The sequence below is a fragment of the Anabrus simplex genome, chromosome 1, assembly GCF_040414725.1.
Source record: "Anabrus simplex isolate iqAnaSimp1 chromosome 1, ASM4041472v1, whole genome shotgun sequence".
NCBI lineage: Eukaryota > Metazoa > Arthropoda > Insecta > Orthoptera > Tettigoniidae > Anabrus > Anabrus simplex.
The window spans coordinates 186,404,858-186,422,818 of record NC_090265.1 but is presented as its reverse complement, the minus strand read 5'-3'; the positions used below and the strand labels follow the sequence as shown (position 1 = coordinate 186,422,818).

The window sequence follows — 17,961 nt, the reverse complement described above, 5'->3', positions numbered from 1 at the left end:
CAGGTTGCCTGAGATGGGAATCGAACCCAGCTGTACTCAGTCTACCTCCCAAGACTGAGTGGACCTCGTTCCAAATATCGTACCACTTTCCAAATTTCGTGGCAAAGCAGGAAATCGAACCCGAGCCTCCGGCTGGGGCAGCTTATCACACTAAACACTACACCGCAAAGGCGGACAACCCGCCCGGTTTAAAAAGTAAGAATAAGCACGTTACTAAATTGGTATTGTAATGCTCTCAGAGTTAATATTACAGTTTCTTTGGTAACATCCGATTAAATTAATTCTGTATGTTTTAACTGTCCGCCTTTGTGGTGTGGTGGTTAGCGTGATTAGCTGCCAATCCCGAAGGCGCGGGTTTGGTTCCCTGTTTTGCCACGAATTTTCAAAAGTGGTGTGAGGCCTGGCAGGGGGCCCACTCTGTCCTGGGAGGTCAATTGAGTAGAGGGAGCTTCGATTCCCACCTCTGCATTCTCAAAGGGGTATCCGTGGTACCTAAATTAACGCCCAGGCTGCTTCCTTCTTCGTCTTTGCCCATCTCTTCCAATCTGAACATCAATCGCCCCCCCCCCCGCCCACAAGTCGCATTTTTACATGGCATGTAAGAGGACGTGGGCGAGTTACTGGTCCTCCTTCCCAGATGTAACATCGACCCAAAGCATCAGGCTAAAAGACACTGCCCTTGATGCAGTAGAGGTGGGATCCCCCGTTGAGTCCGAGGGAAAAACCGACCCTGGAGGGTAAACAGATGAAAAAGAACATATTTTCATTACTTACGCACGTGCAAGGGAGTTAAGAAAGGTTTTAAAATAATGCTAAACTACATCTGAGGTAGTTTATGTGTAACTTGTTTTTCTTCTTCTAAATCTAATAATCTTATAGCACTGGTCCGCCTCCCCAGTTGTATTCCCCGACGCCTAGTCTCACACTGCAGGTCACTGCCTTGAAGCGGTAGAGGAGTGAATCCTGGCTTAGTCCTACGAGAAAAACAAATCCTGGAGGGTAAACCAGATTAGAAAGAAAGAAAAAAAAAAGAAAGAAAGAAAGAAAGAAGGAAAGAAAAAAATGTTTGGAGTTTCCTTAATTTTCTCATTTTTGTATATAATCATTTAGCTCCTGTTGAACTGCATGGTTTTGATAAAGTGTCAAGCGCCCCTGTGGCCTAATGGATAAGGCATCGGTCTCCTAAACCGGGGATTGTGGGTTCGAGTCCCACCAGGGGTAATTTTTGCTTCTGATAAATTTTTAAGTTAGGGGAATAAACGTTGAAGTTCTTAGCTATTCCATTTATGTAGGTGACTAATTCGCTTGTTCCTCTGTGCCTGAATAACAGTTAGTAGCTGGAAGCTGACGTCCGCGAAAACCCGTGTTTAGAGTTCCGGTACTTCCGTAATTACCGAAATACCTGTAATGTCGCTGAAGTGGTACATGTATCATACCTGTACTAGAGGTACACCTGAAGGGCTGCTTCACCGTGAAACAGGGATACGAAATTTCATCTTCTTACTTTGTTGTTAACGATTCTAAACCAGAAACTCGGTTATTTTTATTTTTACTTTTATTATTATTATTATTACTGTTACGGAGTATTCCGTGGTAGGTAGAGGTGAAAGAAGGTGCGGGTGTGAACGGGTCTCAAGCTACGAAATTAGAGTTCATGTAAAATTTAACAAGGTTATATTTTCTTTATAAAATCAAAAAAAAAAAAAAAAAAAAAAAAAAAATAACAAGCATGGCAGGTACAGAGTAGCAAGGGTGCACCATTGTTGATCTTCAGTAGTGTCCTCTAGAAGAGAAAGTTCACACTTCGTACGACAGGTAAAACAAAAATACATCAAAAATGACCCAGTTCAAAAACTCCAAAATTTCCAAGTAGTGACATCTTCTGAGAAACTTGAAAATTAATACCGTAGATAAAGTTCAGACTTCCTCCAGCAGAGGAGTTTCAACTGGCGCAAATTTTAAATAAGCGGCGTGGAGGTGTACCGCCCGGTACAATTACTATTATTATTATTATTATTATTGTCGCCTCTGTGGTGTAGTGGTTAGTGTGATTAGCTGCCACCCCCAGAGGTCCGGGTTCGATTCCCGGCTCTGCCACGAAATTTGAAAAGTGGTACGAGGGCTGGAACGGGGTCCACTCAGCCTCGGGAGGTAAACTGAGTAGAGGTGGGTTCGATTCCCACCTCAGCCATCCTCGAAGTGGTTTTCCGTGGTTTCCCACTTCACCTCCAGGCGAATGCCGGGATGGTACCTAACTTAAGGCCACGGCCGCCTCCTTCCCTCATCCTTGCCTATCCCTTCCAATATTCCCATCCCACTACAAGGCCCCTGTTCACCATAGCAGGTGAGGCCGCCTGGGCGAGGTACTGGTCATACTCCCCAGTTGTATTCCCCGACCAAGAGTCTGAAGCTCCAGGACACTGCCCTTGAGGCGGTAGAGGTGGGATCCCTCGCTGAGTCCGAGGGAAAAGCCGAACCTGGAGGGTAAACAGATGATGATGATGATGATGATTATTATTATTACTATTATTATTATTATTATTATTATTATATTGAAGGATATGCTCAGCATTACTTTATAGTAGTGTACGTATACTGGTCTCTAATGTTGAAAAACCGAACTCGATAGCTGCAGTCGCTTAAGTGCGTCCAGTATCCAGTATTCGTGAGATAGTATGTTCGAACTCCTATGTCGGCAGCCCTGAAAATGATTTTCCGTGGATTCCCATTTCCACACCAGGCTAATGCTGGGTCTGTACCTTAATTAAGGCCACGGGCGCTTCCTCCCCACTCCCAGCCCTTCCCTGTCCCATCGTCGTCATAAGACTTATCTGTGTCGGCGCGACGTAATGTAACTAGCAATTTTAAAAGAATGCTGAAGTATGTCTAATAATGGAAGTGGGACTGAAATGCATCTGGATGTGACAGTGATCGAAAATATTAAACACAGATATGTGCTGTTAATGGTTTTAGAACAAAAAATGCTAAACTATGTCGCATGTTGTCCATACACGTTACCAGAGGAAGAGAAGCAGTACTTCGCACAGGCGGCCTATGGTGAACAGGGGCTCTGGGGATGGAAGATCGGATGGGATGACAAGGAGGAGGGAAGGAAGCAGAATTCAAGTACCGTCTTGGCATTTGATTTGAGGATAAGTGGGAATCCAGGGAAAACCACTTGGAGCATGCCTGAGGTGTGTATGGAACTCCCATCTAGGCCTACTCAGATGACCTCCCGCAGCTGATTGGATCCCTTTGCCAAGCCCTCCTACCACTTTTTCAAATTTCGCGGTGGAGCCGAGAATCGAACGCGATCCTGCTGGGAGGTCATGGCAGCTAATCGCACTAACCGCTACACCACAGAGGTGGACTACTACTACAATTATTCTTATTATTCTGGGCTTGTCTCACTGATGTACTCGAGTAGAACCTCATATCTGAGCGAGGAAATTACAGGGAAACTATCTCACTCCGTGTTTCCCCAGTATTCCTTTCCAATGGAGCCTAAGATGTAATATATGATATTTCTTGAGGATTCAATCTGCTTACTGGTTGAAGACTCAACATATGAAATGGAAAGCTAATAGTGAAATTAAATAATTGTTGTGTGTCTGACATTCCTGACTTATCAAATCATTCCACCTTGTGAAAAAATGCATCCAAAGTAAATTAATCTGTGGTCGTCTTCAATAACTGCGAATAGCTGAGGTTTTTTTTTTTTTTAGTTACTCGCAATGCATTGTATTACTTCGTATAGGCATATGCAAACTAAACCTGTCAGCATTCCTTGCGTAAAATGTACACCATTACAAAACAACCGTACGGGTCATCGGTGGTTCAGTGGTAGAATGCTTGCCTGCCACGCGGGCGGCCCGGGTTCGATTCCCGGCCGATGCAATTTTTATTTCATTACCCTACCTCGATGCTTTAAAATTCAGAGCAATGTTTAGTAGACTGCATTTAAGCTGATACCTGAAGAACAAACTGAGATGAGTTATAAGGAAAGAAGTCATTGTCACGGATTACTACTACCTAATGGATTTACCCGTTTAACACAATTACAAACGTTGAAACTAATTTTGTAATATCAAGGATTCAATACAGTTACAAAGTTTTAACTTTTTTAAACGCTCTTTGTTCGGAACGTCGACCTATCAAGTTTTTTTCTTGCCCCACTTGCACCAGATGTGAGGAACCAGCGTATATTATGTAAATGGCGGAAGTGTAAAGTGTTCAATGTGAGGAAGGGAACGCTAAGCATGACACAAACACCCAGTCCCCAGGCCAAGGATATTAATCATTTACAATTAAAAACTCCTGAACCGGCCGGGAATCGAACCCGTGGCCACCTCGTGACAGAGAGTTACAAAGTTACAGTAATTATATCACAGAGACACACAAAAACTGGTCATGGTAGTATCCTTTCTTTCTTTCTTTCTTTCTTTCTTTCTTTCTTTCTTTCTTTCTTTCTTTCTTTCTTTCTTTCTTTATTTATTTATTTATTTATTTATTTATTTATTAATTTACTTCTTTCCCTCTTTCTTAATCTGATTGTACTTCAGTGTTGGTACTTGCCTCAGAATCTGCCAGGCATCCCCCTTCTACTCTCTCAAGGGCAGTGTCCTGGGGCGTGAGGCTTTGGGTCAGGATTAAGATTGGGTAGGATGACGAGTTACTTGCCAACGTTGTCTTACCTGCTATGGAAGGGATGGGCATAGAAGGGGAAGGTAGCAGCTGTGACCTTAAATTAGGTACCATCCCGTCATATGACTGGAGAAGAAGGGGTAAACCACTGAAAACCCTTTCGAGGATTCTAAGGCGGGTATCAAACTTCCCTATACTCAGTTGGCCTCCCGAGGCTGAGTGGAGCCCGTTCCAGCCTACGTACCACTTTTCAAGTTTCGTAGCAGAGCGGGGAATCGAACACAGGCCTCTAAGTGTGCCAGCTAATGATGTTATTTGTAAGTTATATATTTTGTTGCGAGTGATACCATATTTAGTTGAGAAGTGAACTACTAATTTTTACCGTCTCTAAAGTAACACAGTATTGGCCATGTCTTGAGTAGGAAACTATTGGATCCCACACAAGATTTACAATGATTTGGTTTAAGTTCCGAAGTAAGGACGGTTTTTTCTTTTCCTTTTGCTTTACGTGGCAATGAAACAGATAGGTCTTATTGCGACGATGGGAGAGGAAAGGCCTAGAAAGTGGAAGGAAGCGGCCGTGGCCTTAATTAAGGTACAGTCCCAGCATTTGCGTGCTGTGAATAAAGGAACGCACGGGAAAGTATCTTCAGTTCTGCCGACAGTGCCGTTCGAACCCACTATCTCCCGGATCTGAACTCATAGCTGCGCGCCCAATACTGCACGGCAAACTCGTCCGGTTTCTTCTTTTCTTCCTGTTCTTATTCCGTTTACCCTCTAGGGTTAGTTTTTCTCTCGGAGTCAGAGAGGGATCCCACTCTACCAACTCAAGGGCAGGGTCCTTGAGCTTGAGGCACTGGGTCCGGGATAAACAGGGAGGATGACCAGTACCTCGCCTCGGCGGCCTCACCCGCTATGCTGAACAGGGGCTTTGGTGTGGGATTGGAATTTTGGAAGGGATAGACGAGTATGAGGGAAGGAAGCGGCCGTGGTCTTTTGTTAGGTACCGTCCTGGCATTTGCCTTGTTGAGAAGTGGGAAACCACGGAAAACCACTTCCAGGTTGCCTGAGATGGGAATCGAACCCAGCTGTACTCAGTCTACCTCCCAAGACTGAGTGGACCTCATTCCAAACATCGTACCACTTTCCAAATTTCGTGGCAAAGCAGGAAATCGAACCCGAGCCTCCGGCTGGGGCAGCTGATCACACTAAACACTACAATCACTTCCAATCTGCCCATCAATCGCCTCCCCCCCCCCCCCCCACAAGTCGCATTTTTACATGGCATGTAAGAGGACGTGGGCGAGTTACTGGTCCTCCTTCCCTGATGTAACAACGACCCAAAGCATCAGGCTAAAAGACACTGCCCTTGATGCAGTAGAGGTGGGATCCCCCGTTGAGTCCGAGGGAAAAACCGACCCTGGAGGGTAAACAGATGAAAAAGAACATATTTTCATTACTTACGCACGTGCAAGGGAGTTAAGAAAGGTTGTAAAATAATGCTAAACTCCATCTGAGGTAGTTTATGTGTAACTTGTTTTTCTTCTTCTAAATCTAATAATCTTATAGCACTGGTCCGCCTCCCCAGTTGTATTCCCCGACGCCTAGTCTCACACTGCAGGTCACTGCCTTGAAGCGGTAGAGGAGTGAATCCTGGCTTAGTCCTACGAGCGAAACAAATCCTGGAGGGTAAACCAGATTAGAAAGAAAGAAAAAAAATAAAGAAAGAAAGAAAGAAGGAAAGAAAAAAATGTTTGGAGTTTCCTTAATTTTCTCATTTTTGTATATAATCATTTAGCTCCTGTTGAACTGCATCGTTTTGATAAAGTGTCAAGCGCCCCTGTGGCCTAATGGATAAGGCATCGGTCTCCTAAACCGGGGATTGTGGGTTCGAGTCCCACCAGGGGTAACTTTTGCTTCTGATAAATTTTTAAGTTAGGGGAATAAACGTTGAAGTTCTTAGCTATTCCATTTATGTAGGTGACTAATTCGCTTGTTCCTCTGTGCCTGAATAACAGTTAGTAGCTGGAAGCTGACGTCCGCGAAAACCCGTGTTTAGAGTTCCGGTACTTCCGTAATTACCGAAATACCGGTAATGTCGCTGAAGTGGTACATGTATCATACCTGTACTAGAGGTACACCTGAAGGGCTGCTTCACCGTGAAACAGGGATACGAAATTTCATCTTTTTACTTTGTTGTTAACGATTCTAAACCAGAAATTCGGTTATTTTTATTATTACTTTTATTATTATTATTATTATTATTATTATTATTATTATTATTATTATTACTGTTACGGAGTATTCCGTGGTAGTTAGAGGTGAAAGAAGGTGCGGGTGTGATCGGGTCTCAAGCTACGAAATTAGAGTTCATGTATAATTTAACAAGGTTATATTTTCTTTATAAAATCAAAAAAAAAATATAATAATAACAAGCATGACAGGTACAGAGTAGCAAGGGTGCACCATTGTTGATCTTCAGTAGTGTCCTCTAGAAGAGAAAGTTCGCACTTCTTACGACAGGTAAAACAAAAATACATCAAAAATGACCCAGTTCAAAAACTCCAAAATTTCCAAGTAGTGACATTTTCTGAGAAACTTGAAAATTAATACCGTAGATAAAGTTCAGACTTCCTCCAGCAGAGGAGTTTCAACTGGCGCAAATTTTAAATAAGCGGTACAATTACTATTGTTATTATTGTTACCGTGTTTTTGCGGTAGTTAGAGGTGAAAGAAGGTGCGGGTGTGAACGGGTTTCAAACTACGAAATTAAAGTTACTGTAAAATTTAACAAGGTTATATTCTCTTTCCAAAATTCAGAAATAACACAAAAGACAGGTACAGAGTAGCAAGTCAACAAAATGTAGTTACAATATTTACTGGATTTGGGCTTCGCGCCCCGACTTCACAATGCATGGGCAATCAGCCTAACCTTACTTCAAAATAAGTATTAACAGAGGGGCAGAAAACCCCATTCATGCTCAGGAGCACTTGCTCCAAATTACACAGAAAAGCCTCCTCGAGGCACACAACACTCAATTTTCAAGAAAGAGCCACACACTCTCAAACTTTAAGCCTCTCAAAGGCCACACCAAACTCCACCTTCAAGTTGTCCTCTCAGGACATGGACACAGGGGTAACATACCCAACCTACTGAGGTCTGTTAAATGAAAAAGGTTAATTACATGACCTCTAAAATAACAATGTGAGAGGAGGCGATCTGCACTCCTAATGTATTTGTTTCAAAACCTAATTTGGCTCTGTATCGAGTGTGATTATCATCGACAAACTTATGGAGAATCCCGTTGAAGTAATTGTACCGTTCTGCTTTCTTCTCTATTTCTGAGTGCTCGGCGGTACCCGGTTGTAATTTCCGCTTGAAGAACTCGATCAATTTCCCTGTTTCCGGATATCTTTCCTGCTCCTCCCCTACAATTTTCAACTTCTCTAGAGTGACATGATCTTCGTCTTCCAGCTGGATGTGAAAAACGGAAGTTTCGCTGGGATTCGGGTTTCGACTTAGTGCATCTGCAATAATGTTGTTCTTTCCAGCACAATGCTCTATTGTTAAGTCAAATTGTTGGACGAAAAGACACCAACGATTGACCCTTTCGCTCGTCATGGTCGACTTGAGCAGGAAAGTTAATGCCTTATGGTCTTTCCGAAGGACAATGGGGAAGCCATAGATATACTTCCGCCAATGACGTAGGGCTGTGACGATAGCCAACATCTCGAGTTCATTCACTGTGTATTTGAGCTCGTGAGTTCTCAATTTACGGCTCATAAATGCCAGATACGTGATTTTTGGTTGTGCCTCCGGGTCTTCTTGGTACAATACAGCACCGATCCCAATTTTCGATGCGTCTATTTGCACAATGAATTTCTTAGAATAATCTGGGTAACCTAATTTGATGCTGTTGGCGAGGAGTTCCTTCGTCTTATTGAAAGCGGCTTCGCATTCCTCGTCCCACTTCCAACGGTTATTTTTCTTTAGCAAATTTTTGAGGGGTGCTACGACTTCGGTATACCCAGGACAGTGATCAGAGAAGAAATTACAGATCCCTAAAAATTGCCGAACGTGCTTGACCCTAGTTGGTCTTGGAAAGTTTTGAATTGCTTGAATTTTGACGGGGTTTGGGATCACGCCATCGGAGTCACTCACGTGTCCCAAAAACAAAATACTCCTTTGACAGTACTGTGACTTTGGAAGGTTGACTTTAAAGTTGTTTCGATCCAGATCGAGCAAGAGCTTCTTGATCTTTTCGAGATGGTCCTCGACTGTCTCAGATGCCACCAAAATGTCATCGATGTACCTTACCGTAAATGCCTTTACCTCGTCGCTAAGGTTTCTATCGAGAGCTCGGATAAGAGCAGATCCCGCGTTCATAATGCCGAACGGAAGCCGATTGAAGACGTATGTCGTTTGGTCAAACATAAACCCAGTCAAAATTTTGGTCTTCGGGTCTAACTCTACGTGATGAAAAGAGGAAGTTAGGTCGACCCCAGAAAACAACTTCATATGCCGAAATTTCTTCAGGATGTCTTTGATACAGGGGGCTTGATCATACTCGGGGACTAAGCGTTTATTAATAGCCCTCGCGTCAAGGCAAACGCGAAGAGACCCATTCGCCTTTTCGACAATTACGAGTGGGTTCAGGAAAGGCGTTGGGGACTTCATAATTAAACCACTAGCCTCCATCTCGCCAATGATTTTACTGACTGTGTCATGATACTTTTCTGGTACCGGATACGGGCGTTGCCTAAATGGTTCCCAATTGTTGACTACCAAGGTATATTGAAAGTTTGGGATCTTCCCCGGTCGTGAACCGAAAACTTCTTTACATTGTTCTAAAATTTTGAGTAATTGGTCCTTTTCATTTTCCCCAATTTTGGCTTCATGAATTTTCCCTTGAATGGTTGAATCCAACGATGGTTCCTCTTCTGTCTCCAATGCTGCGATTGTCATTCCAGATTCCTCAAAGACTTTGTGGCAGATTTCGTCCAATCCTATCCCGCTTTCTTCTCCCTCCGTGTTTCTTGAACAGATCTGTGTCGTCCAAATTCTTTCCTCGGTTTCTAAGTGCTCAAAATCATTTAACTTCATCTCGGTTTGGGCCGAATCAAATTTTAAACAAATTTCGTTTGTCTCCATATTAATATGGGCTTTATATTCCCTTAGGAAATCTGAACCGATGATGATATTATATTCAATTTTGGTTAGAACGATAAATGGATGGGAAACAATATTCTTCCCAATCTCCAGGTCCAGATACGCTTGGCTATTGCAGATTGTCGTCCCGTCCGGAATTACTCCACGAACCTTGACATTTGATATTGGGATAACCGGGATATCATTTTTGGATTGAAGTTCTTGTAATAGAATTCTAGAGACAACGCTCACGCTGGCTCCCGTGTCCACAAGACAACGGATTCGAACCCCGTTAACCCTGATGTAAATAACGGGTAGTTCTCTTATGACCTTAATGTCTGTTTTCAACTGTTCCTCCAGTAAATCATCAGCTTGCACCACCCAGGTGTCTATCGTAATGACCGTCCATGACGTCTCCTGAGGATCGATAGCTTCCGAAAATCCGGCTATCTCCTCGCTTAGTATGTGGGCTTTTTTTAAGGCGATTCCCCTCAGTGGCCTCATACTCTGGCGCACAGGGGTTCAACCTCCCTTGATTCGCGTTATGCTGCTGTAACGCAAGGCTCTCTGCCCCTTGACACTCATTTGTTTGGGAGAGTTGCCTTATGGGCTGCTCCCATATGTCTCCATTACTTCGCGCCTCGCGCAGTTCTTTAAGGTACCGTTGAGATTCCTTCTTACGGTTGTTCTGGTCTCCCTGACGATAATCTCCCAGTGGTTGCGGATTCCTCTCGTTTCTAGTTTGCCATTTCGGATAGGGTCGCCGGTCCTTACGGTAATTATCTCTCGTATAGGATTGCCGACCATAACTAGGCTTATCCTCTCTCCACGGACGAGGATTCCACCTACTATCCCTTGAATGGTTATTTGTAGCGTACAACTCCCGCGTACTTGTCCCTTGGTCCTTTTGACCGACCGAATTAGCATTTCCTTGGCAGTTCACGATATTTACCATTTCAGTTTGCCTGGTCCGCATGTGCTGGCCACCTGACGTCTGATCCAGATGGCGTGACACTTGCTCCATCTCAACAGCTGTTTTTACATCTGCCGCTATCAAAATACGCTGCACGTCAGCGGGAAATTGTTTTGTGAGCGCTGCTAATAGTTCGCCTTCTGCCGGAGGGTTGTCCAACTCCCTCATCTTCACTAGCTGTCCTGTGAAGTACTCGCAGAAGCGCGTTGGTCCCGTCATCGAGTACCGACGTGAGTACAGTTCGAGGCGCAAACCCTGCTGCGTTTGTATTCCCCAATACTTATCTAAGAATGCCCTCTTAAAGCTTTCGTACCCGTCGAAGCAGTATCGAAATGCTTGGAACCATACAAGGGCCTGGTCCTCTAAAAATTTCTCGACAACCCGTAGTTTTCGTTCAGACGAGATCCGGTTATCGCTCATGTAACCGTCCATCTCGATCAGGAATTTCTTTGGCGTCATATTCCCCCCGGGTTTGAAACGTTTCGGTTTGTCGTCCGCCATCTTCACCATGTTATAGATGGGGATGGGTTCGACAGGAAGAAAAGTTGAGTTATGGCCTGGTGTCCCCGCTATCTGATCTTGACTCATACTCATTTTCTGGAAGAGTCCTGATCTTTCGGATTCGGGCTTTGTGTCGAACGGATTAAATTGACTTGGTTTCAATGGGCTAAATTCCTTCCCAACTTCCCGAAAATCCTTCCCTACTTTAATTTTCCCAAACTCTTCCTTTAATTCCTGAATTATGGCGTCGTGGGTGTCTACTTTGAGCTTGACCTTCTGGGTCCGATGTGACAAATCCTCGATCCTGTCTGAAATTTTATCGTCCCTCTTGTCGATTTCTTCCCGGATCGCGGTAATGTTTTCGGACGTTAGCTCTCTCTCTTCTGCTACACGCAGTTCGATCGTGTCAGTAAACTCCTGTCGTAACGCTTCGGCTTTATGGCGTACGTCATTCAGCTTCATCTGGGTCTGGGATATTTCCCTAGTTATTGCCTCAGTTTCCCTACGCTGATTTTCCTGGTATTCAACTGTCGCCTTCATATGTTGGTCTAACTGCTCCGCGACACTTGTGCTTTGAGCCTCAACACAGTCAATGCGTTCTATTGCCGTATCCATGGTCTTACTGATCTCCTCCTGCTTTGCCTCAACGCTCCCTACTCGTTCTTCTAAACGTTCGGTTATCTTAATGCAGCGTTCCCGATCGACTCTCAATTGTTCGACCAATTCGTCCTGCCGCTCATCGATTCGCTCTAATCGCTTATTAATTTCTTCCCTTCCTACCTTACACTCTGTCTGTACCTGGTCTATCATTTCTTTGATGTTTTTTGGGCCGATGACCTTCGATGTTAGGCCCCTTAAAACAACAAGCAGCAAGCTTTGATGTTTTCCTGAACGTTTCCAATAGCCTGACTCAGTTTTTCCGTCATCTTTTCCTGAATATCCTCACTATTTTGATTCAGTTTTTCCGCTAAATTATCCTGAATACTTTCACTCGTTTGAATCAATTTTGCCTGCATGTCCTCGCTATTTTGCTTCAATTTTGCTTGCATGTCCTCGCTATTTTCCCGCATCAGTTCCTTCATACCCTGCATATCTTCGCTACACTTATTTAATTTGGCCTTCATGTCCTCACTCAACTCCCGTAAGAGTTCCCTGAATACTTCCATATCCATCGTAATACAACTGTTTTCATTAAAATGAGACCCCCTTCACCTTCGGACCTTGGACCTCGGGTTGATAGACACACAAAACAATGTTCATTCAAGAATGCGTTCCCCCCGTTCAATCAAAACATTAATTCCAAAACATCGCCTCAAATACGGCTAACTCGAAGTTGCCTAACCTGTACACCCCTATTTCACCGAGTGCATAACCAGGTTTTAAAAACATAGCCTTTTTCATCAATAATCAATTTTGAACAAATTAATCACGCGCGCATTAAATTACCAACACAGGTGGTATATGCCAATAAAACAGGTCATCGTCCAGCATTGAGGCAGATACACCCGATACAATAGGTCATACCGTCCCAAGACTTTCCGCCTGAAACCTAATTTATTGCCATTTCATAATCAGCTCAATGGCCTGAGGTTACCCTTGCTAAATCACGAGAAATCTACCTTAACACGTAACTAACATTCACTACTAGCAATGAGGCCTACATCAAACAGTACCTTCCGACTCATACCCACGAATACGATTACCTGAAGGGTATCGATATTCATTTTTCCCCAGATTCTGGAAAATCATTTCATTGTTTCCTGGACTCGATTGAATCCTTATTTACCTTCCGGGTACGTCCATTGCTTTGAATGACCATCATGGTTATTGCAATGATAATAATAATAATAACCACGACATACCGAAAAATTCCTCAAATTAACATTATTTATTTACTTAGTCATTCAGATTTTTCCTACTGTTCCAATTACGTGCATCCAAGTATGAAATAAATCAGTTCCTTGTCATAATTGGCCATTCCTATCCATTTTAACTTAGGCATATGTGCCATGCGCCCAATAAAAGAAAAAATTAAAATCCGAAAAAACCTACCGAAAATGCCGAAAATGCCTACACGCAAATGCCGAAAATGCCGAAAATGCCCCACGTTGGGCGCCATATGGAACCTTTCCCACCGTCCCCCATGACTCATGGGACCATGTGACAACAAACCAACCCTTTCGGGTCACGAACACATGGGACCATGCTCCACGGAAGTCGATAGTCAAGGGATCTTTTTGGTCTGTGCCGATTTCTCCTCATTGGGATTGTATACTTAATCCACTCACATGAGCAGTTATCAGCCATACGACTCAGCTAGATCACAGCTACTCTCCCGTTCCTGAGGTCAGAACACGGACTCCTCAGGGCCGAAGAACGTTCGCGGCATATAGAGGCTATCAAACATAAGCTATCTTAAAGGCCTACAATGAACGGAAGAGGATTCTGGATGCATGTTTTTCGGTAGAGATAGGCATGAAATCGTTTAGAACAATTTACTATTCACTCGGTGAAATATACAAAATTTACATACACTCTTGATCCTTTTTACACAGTTGATATCAGCAATCACTTACTTTAGCAGCGGAAAAATCCGGGCTGCCATTGACATCAGATGTTACCTCCACATTCCACAGACCAAAATCTATGTGGACGGCAACGTTAACTGGTACTCTCTCTAATCCAATTTAAATTTCCCTTTTGACACAGACGTAAATATCCATATCCCTCTCTACCAAAACAGAGAATTACCGAGAGGTTATTAATATGATCTCATCTTTTCACATACTATCACTTCGAATTGCCTGTGTCCTATATTGCTTACATAACTATTACATTAGTTTGGATGTATGCTACACAAATTGTTTTGTGTATTATCGCGATTTGTTTTGTGCGTTCCATCCCCCGGTTACCATAAACCACTTGAATACGACATACACAATAAAATGACCCTATCATATTCACAAAAACAAAACAAGCCATGTTCCCCCCAATGCGAGTATTCCATGGGACTGAATCCCGTATTACACATTAGACTCTATCTACACAAAAGAAAAATGTCCGCTTTTGAATGGTCGGCTAACTTAAGAAATCACGAAAGTAAATATAAAAAAACATAATTAATCCGAACATTCTGACCATATCAGAAATCCGTCATTAAAACACGGAGAAAGAAAAAGTAATAGACTCAAGTCTTCCATATAAAATTAAACACAGACTTGAACAACGAACTATCACTTGCAATCACTACCAGTGGACTTTCACGAAGTCTAGATTCAAATCGACATCGATTATAAGTAAACAAAACACTTCCTGGAAAAGAAATATATCAAACACATGTATCAATAAAGACAATAGCTGTAATTAACCCGTTGTAACCCGCTGTCTTAGCGAGCTGTTGATCACTGCTGTGCCCACACGAGGTTCGAACCTGAGACTCTGGTCGTCTCCATCCAGGGTACTGTAACCAAGCCCTAATTAATCTAATCATGTATCGAACAGTCATAACAAAAATAAACATCTATATTGCTCTGTGGGTCATGGTCTACGGTGTGGCAATTAACGAACTCGCTGTCTTTATTCACAAAAGAAAACAGAATGTTGGCCGGACCAACCTTTCTGCCAGTATTCATTACTCCCTGTTCCAGACGCTCCCCCTTCTCTCAGCCGTAATTTATGACTGACACTTGTCCCCATGGTCCGGAGACTCAAGACACTATTCAACCTGCTTCAACCTAGGATTTTTCTCTCTGTGTCCATCAAATTAATTCATTAGAAACTGGCGCATTTTATTCAATGCTCGGACCAGCCCACATACATTCAGTACACGAGAATCATTTCTCGAATTCGACCGTTAATTCACATTTCATTCTCTCATATCTCTGGGGGTCTGGAGTTCGACTCGTATCTTCTCTCCTTCCAAAAGTCCACCATCCGTTAGCCACTGACCACAGCCATACTCCTATTTCTCCGCCTCTGAGGCGAGAGTGTGTACCTATCAGTTACTACCCTATTGCTCGAAATCTATCGGTATAAATCATCAATCAAAATACCTTCGATAAAATAATAATAATAATAATAATAATAATAATAATAATAATAATAATAATATTAATAATAATAATAATAATGAAATTAATTTAAATTATTAAATCCTTCCAAACCACTAACAGACCTTCTACATCTAACCCCAATAGTGTAGTGGAGGACAGGGGTTCAAACCTCGGCACTTCATTTCTTGACCATCTTCAGTTGCAGCCAAAACTTATATTATCATGCAACAAACTCTACCTTTACGAACATAGTGCTGATTCTAGCCCAAGCCTTTTCTCTCATACGGGCACTCGTTGATGACTCTGTCACCTCGCTAGTCCCTGTCTAACTTAGGCAATAGCTCAGATGAGGTCTACATTATTAATCTACATAGCACTCTACTCCTTTTCCCCTCAATACCTTCTCAGCACTAAATAAACAAAATATGATAACATGCAAATATATCCACTAAAAGGGGTCCCATATTCTATACACTAACACAGGATCACTCCCTTCCCATATCTAATTAATTAAATGAAACAAAAATGAATAAAAGGATTCCCGACCATTCTTGGGCGGATTAAATCTATTTATATACGTTATTTTAACCCTATACTTCATGACTATTATTTACAAAGGGAAATACTAGCATTGGAGAAGAAAACATAACTTTGTACTCAACGGTTGCTGTCTTCGGCCTGGTCCGGAGATTCCGGAGGCCTACCCATGTTGGATTACTCCATGGCGTTGGATCCTGGAGTCCTGGAGTTCAGAAGTTCCATATCTTGTCTCGCGTAATCCATTTTAATAGCACACGGATCACTGAAATTAGATTGTAATTTACATAATTTATCAATTTCTTGCACACGTGTTACCATTCACTCCTATTACTTCTTTGGCTACCCACTGCCAGTTACATGGAGATGAATATACCGGCTACTTTCAGCTAGTCTACCCGAATTGCACTGTTAAGCCGGACATTCCCAGCATCCGTATGATGCAGAACTCTCTACCCCTATCTTCTGTATGGTTTACTAGTTCAGGAACACTCCTCACTAGATGTTAATCAGTTAATAATCTGACCTGCGCTTTGTTCAGAAACAGCGTGGATTTATACAGTTTTTTTTTGTTCTCCTACAGAAATTCTGCTTACTATCCAGTAGTTGTTATACAAAATCCTACTTCATATTTCACGCAGTCTTAGTCTATTTTGCAACCGATATCTTAAGTACATCTCATTACCGTAATCGTCTGTTGCCTATCACAAATTATAAGCGAAAAAACTGAAAATTTCCACACCCGCTTTGTTCACACAGTATACAATGGAGCGGTAATTCGATAGCGAAACGACCGTCGTTTCCCGTCGAAAGCTCCTCAACGACTGCTGAAGCTCCCTGGAAGTGCAAAAACTTATACTAGCCCCGGCAGTAGGGGCGGTTTAGTGACTTCATCCCCACTCTTATTTCGACTCCTCCTGGATAAACCAGCCTGTCGAAATTAGCAATACGCTAGACTGTGTGACTTGGTTATGCACAACAAGTACGCTATGCCATGCGGAATAGGATATGTTCGGCGGATCTGCCGTAATTAATTTATCATCTTGGAGGGGAAGTAGGGAATCCCCGAAGGCATTTGGTTTTTCACTAGGCGTCCGTACGCTATGAGTGTTATATAAGTTGTTTACCAACGCCTTTCGCTTGGAGAGTATTTTCTACCAGAACTCCTGACTTTATAATTCCACCAAAATTCAGCACACTACTCTAACGGGTGCAGTATTGTTAATTAAGCCTTATTTATGCCGAAAATGCATTAAATCTTGCCCGATCGCTTTGGCATCGCTGTACACTGGCATATGTTTTCCAATATGGAGTCGCTAAATAGTGCTCTTCTCCTGCTTCTTCTATGACGTGTGCCTAGTTCGGGGATTCTTTAAGCCACCCAGTGGGCGGGTGAAGGCGCCTCTCTGGCGGGCTTCGTATTGCACAACCTGATGATACCACCAGCCTCCACACAAAGAGAGCTTGCTGCCAGCTTCCTTACCAAGCATATCACCTGAAACAAATATTAATTGTGCCGATACGGTCACAATATGCAAACTAAACCTGTCAGCATTCCTTGCGTAAAATGTACACCATTACAAAACAACCGTAAGGGGCATCGGTGGTTCAGTGGTAGAATGCTCGCCTGCCACGCGGGCGGCCCGGGTTCGATTCCCGGCCGATGCAATTTTTATTTCATTACCCTACCTCGATGCTTTAAAATTCAGAACAATGTTTAGTAGACTGCATTTAAGCTGATACCTGAAGAACAAACTGAGATGAGTTATAAGGAAAGAAGTCATTGTCACGGATTACTACTACCTAATGGATTTGCCCGTTTAACACAATTACAAACGTTGAAACTAATTTTGTAATATCAAGGATTCAATACAGTTACAAAGTTTTAACTTTTTTAAACGCTCTTTGTTCGGAACGTCGACCTATCAAGTTTTTTTCTTGCCCCACTTGCACCAGATGTGAGGAACCAGCGTATATTATGTAAATGGCGGAAGTGTAAAGTGTTCAATGTGAGGAAGGGAACGCTAAGCATGACACAAACACCCAGTCCCCAGGCCAGGGATATTAATCATTTACAATTAAAAACTCCTGAACCGGCCGGGAAT

At 42.9% G+C, this 17,961-nt stretch overlaps 4 non-coding genes across 4 annotated transcripts; all 4 read left to right on the top strand.

The window, feature by feature from the left end:
• Nucleotides 1-1,148: 1,148 nt before the first annotated feature.
• Nucleotides 1,149-1,221, top strand: TRNAR-CCU (transfer RNA arginine (anticodon CCU)). The gene has a single exon. It is a non-coding gene; the product is annotated as a tRNA-Arg (tRNA).
• A 2,605-nt stretch (nt 1,222-3,826) lies between these two features.
• Nucleotides 3,827-3,897, top strand: TRNAG-GCC (transfer RNA glycine (anticodon GCC)). Its single transcript has one exon. It is a non-coding gene; the product is annotated as a tRNA-Gly (tRNA).
• A 2,583-nt stretch (nt 3,898-6,480) lies between these two features.
• On the top strand, nt 6,481-6,553 carry TRNAR-CCU (transfer RNA arginine (anticodon CCU)). Its single transcript has one exon. It is a non-coding gene; the product is annotated as a tRNA-Arg (tRNA).
• Nucleotides 6,554-17,453: 10,900 nt separating this feature from the next.
• TRNAG-GCC (transfer RNA glycine (anticodon GCC)) lies at nt 17,454-17,524 on the top strand. Its single transcript has one exon. It is a non-coding gene; the product is annotated as a tRNA-Gly (tRNA).
• Nucleotides 17,525-17,961: the final 437 nt, after the last annotated feature.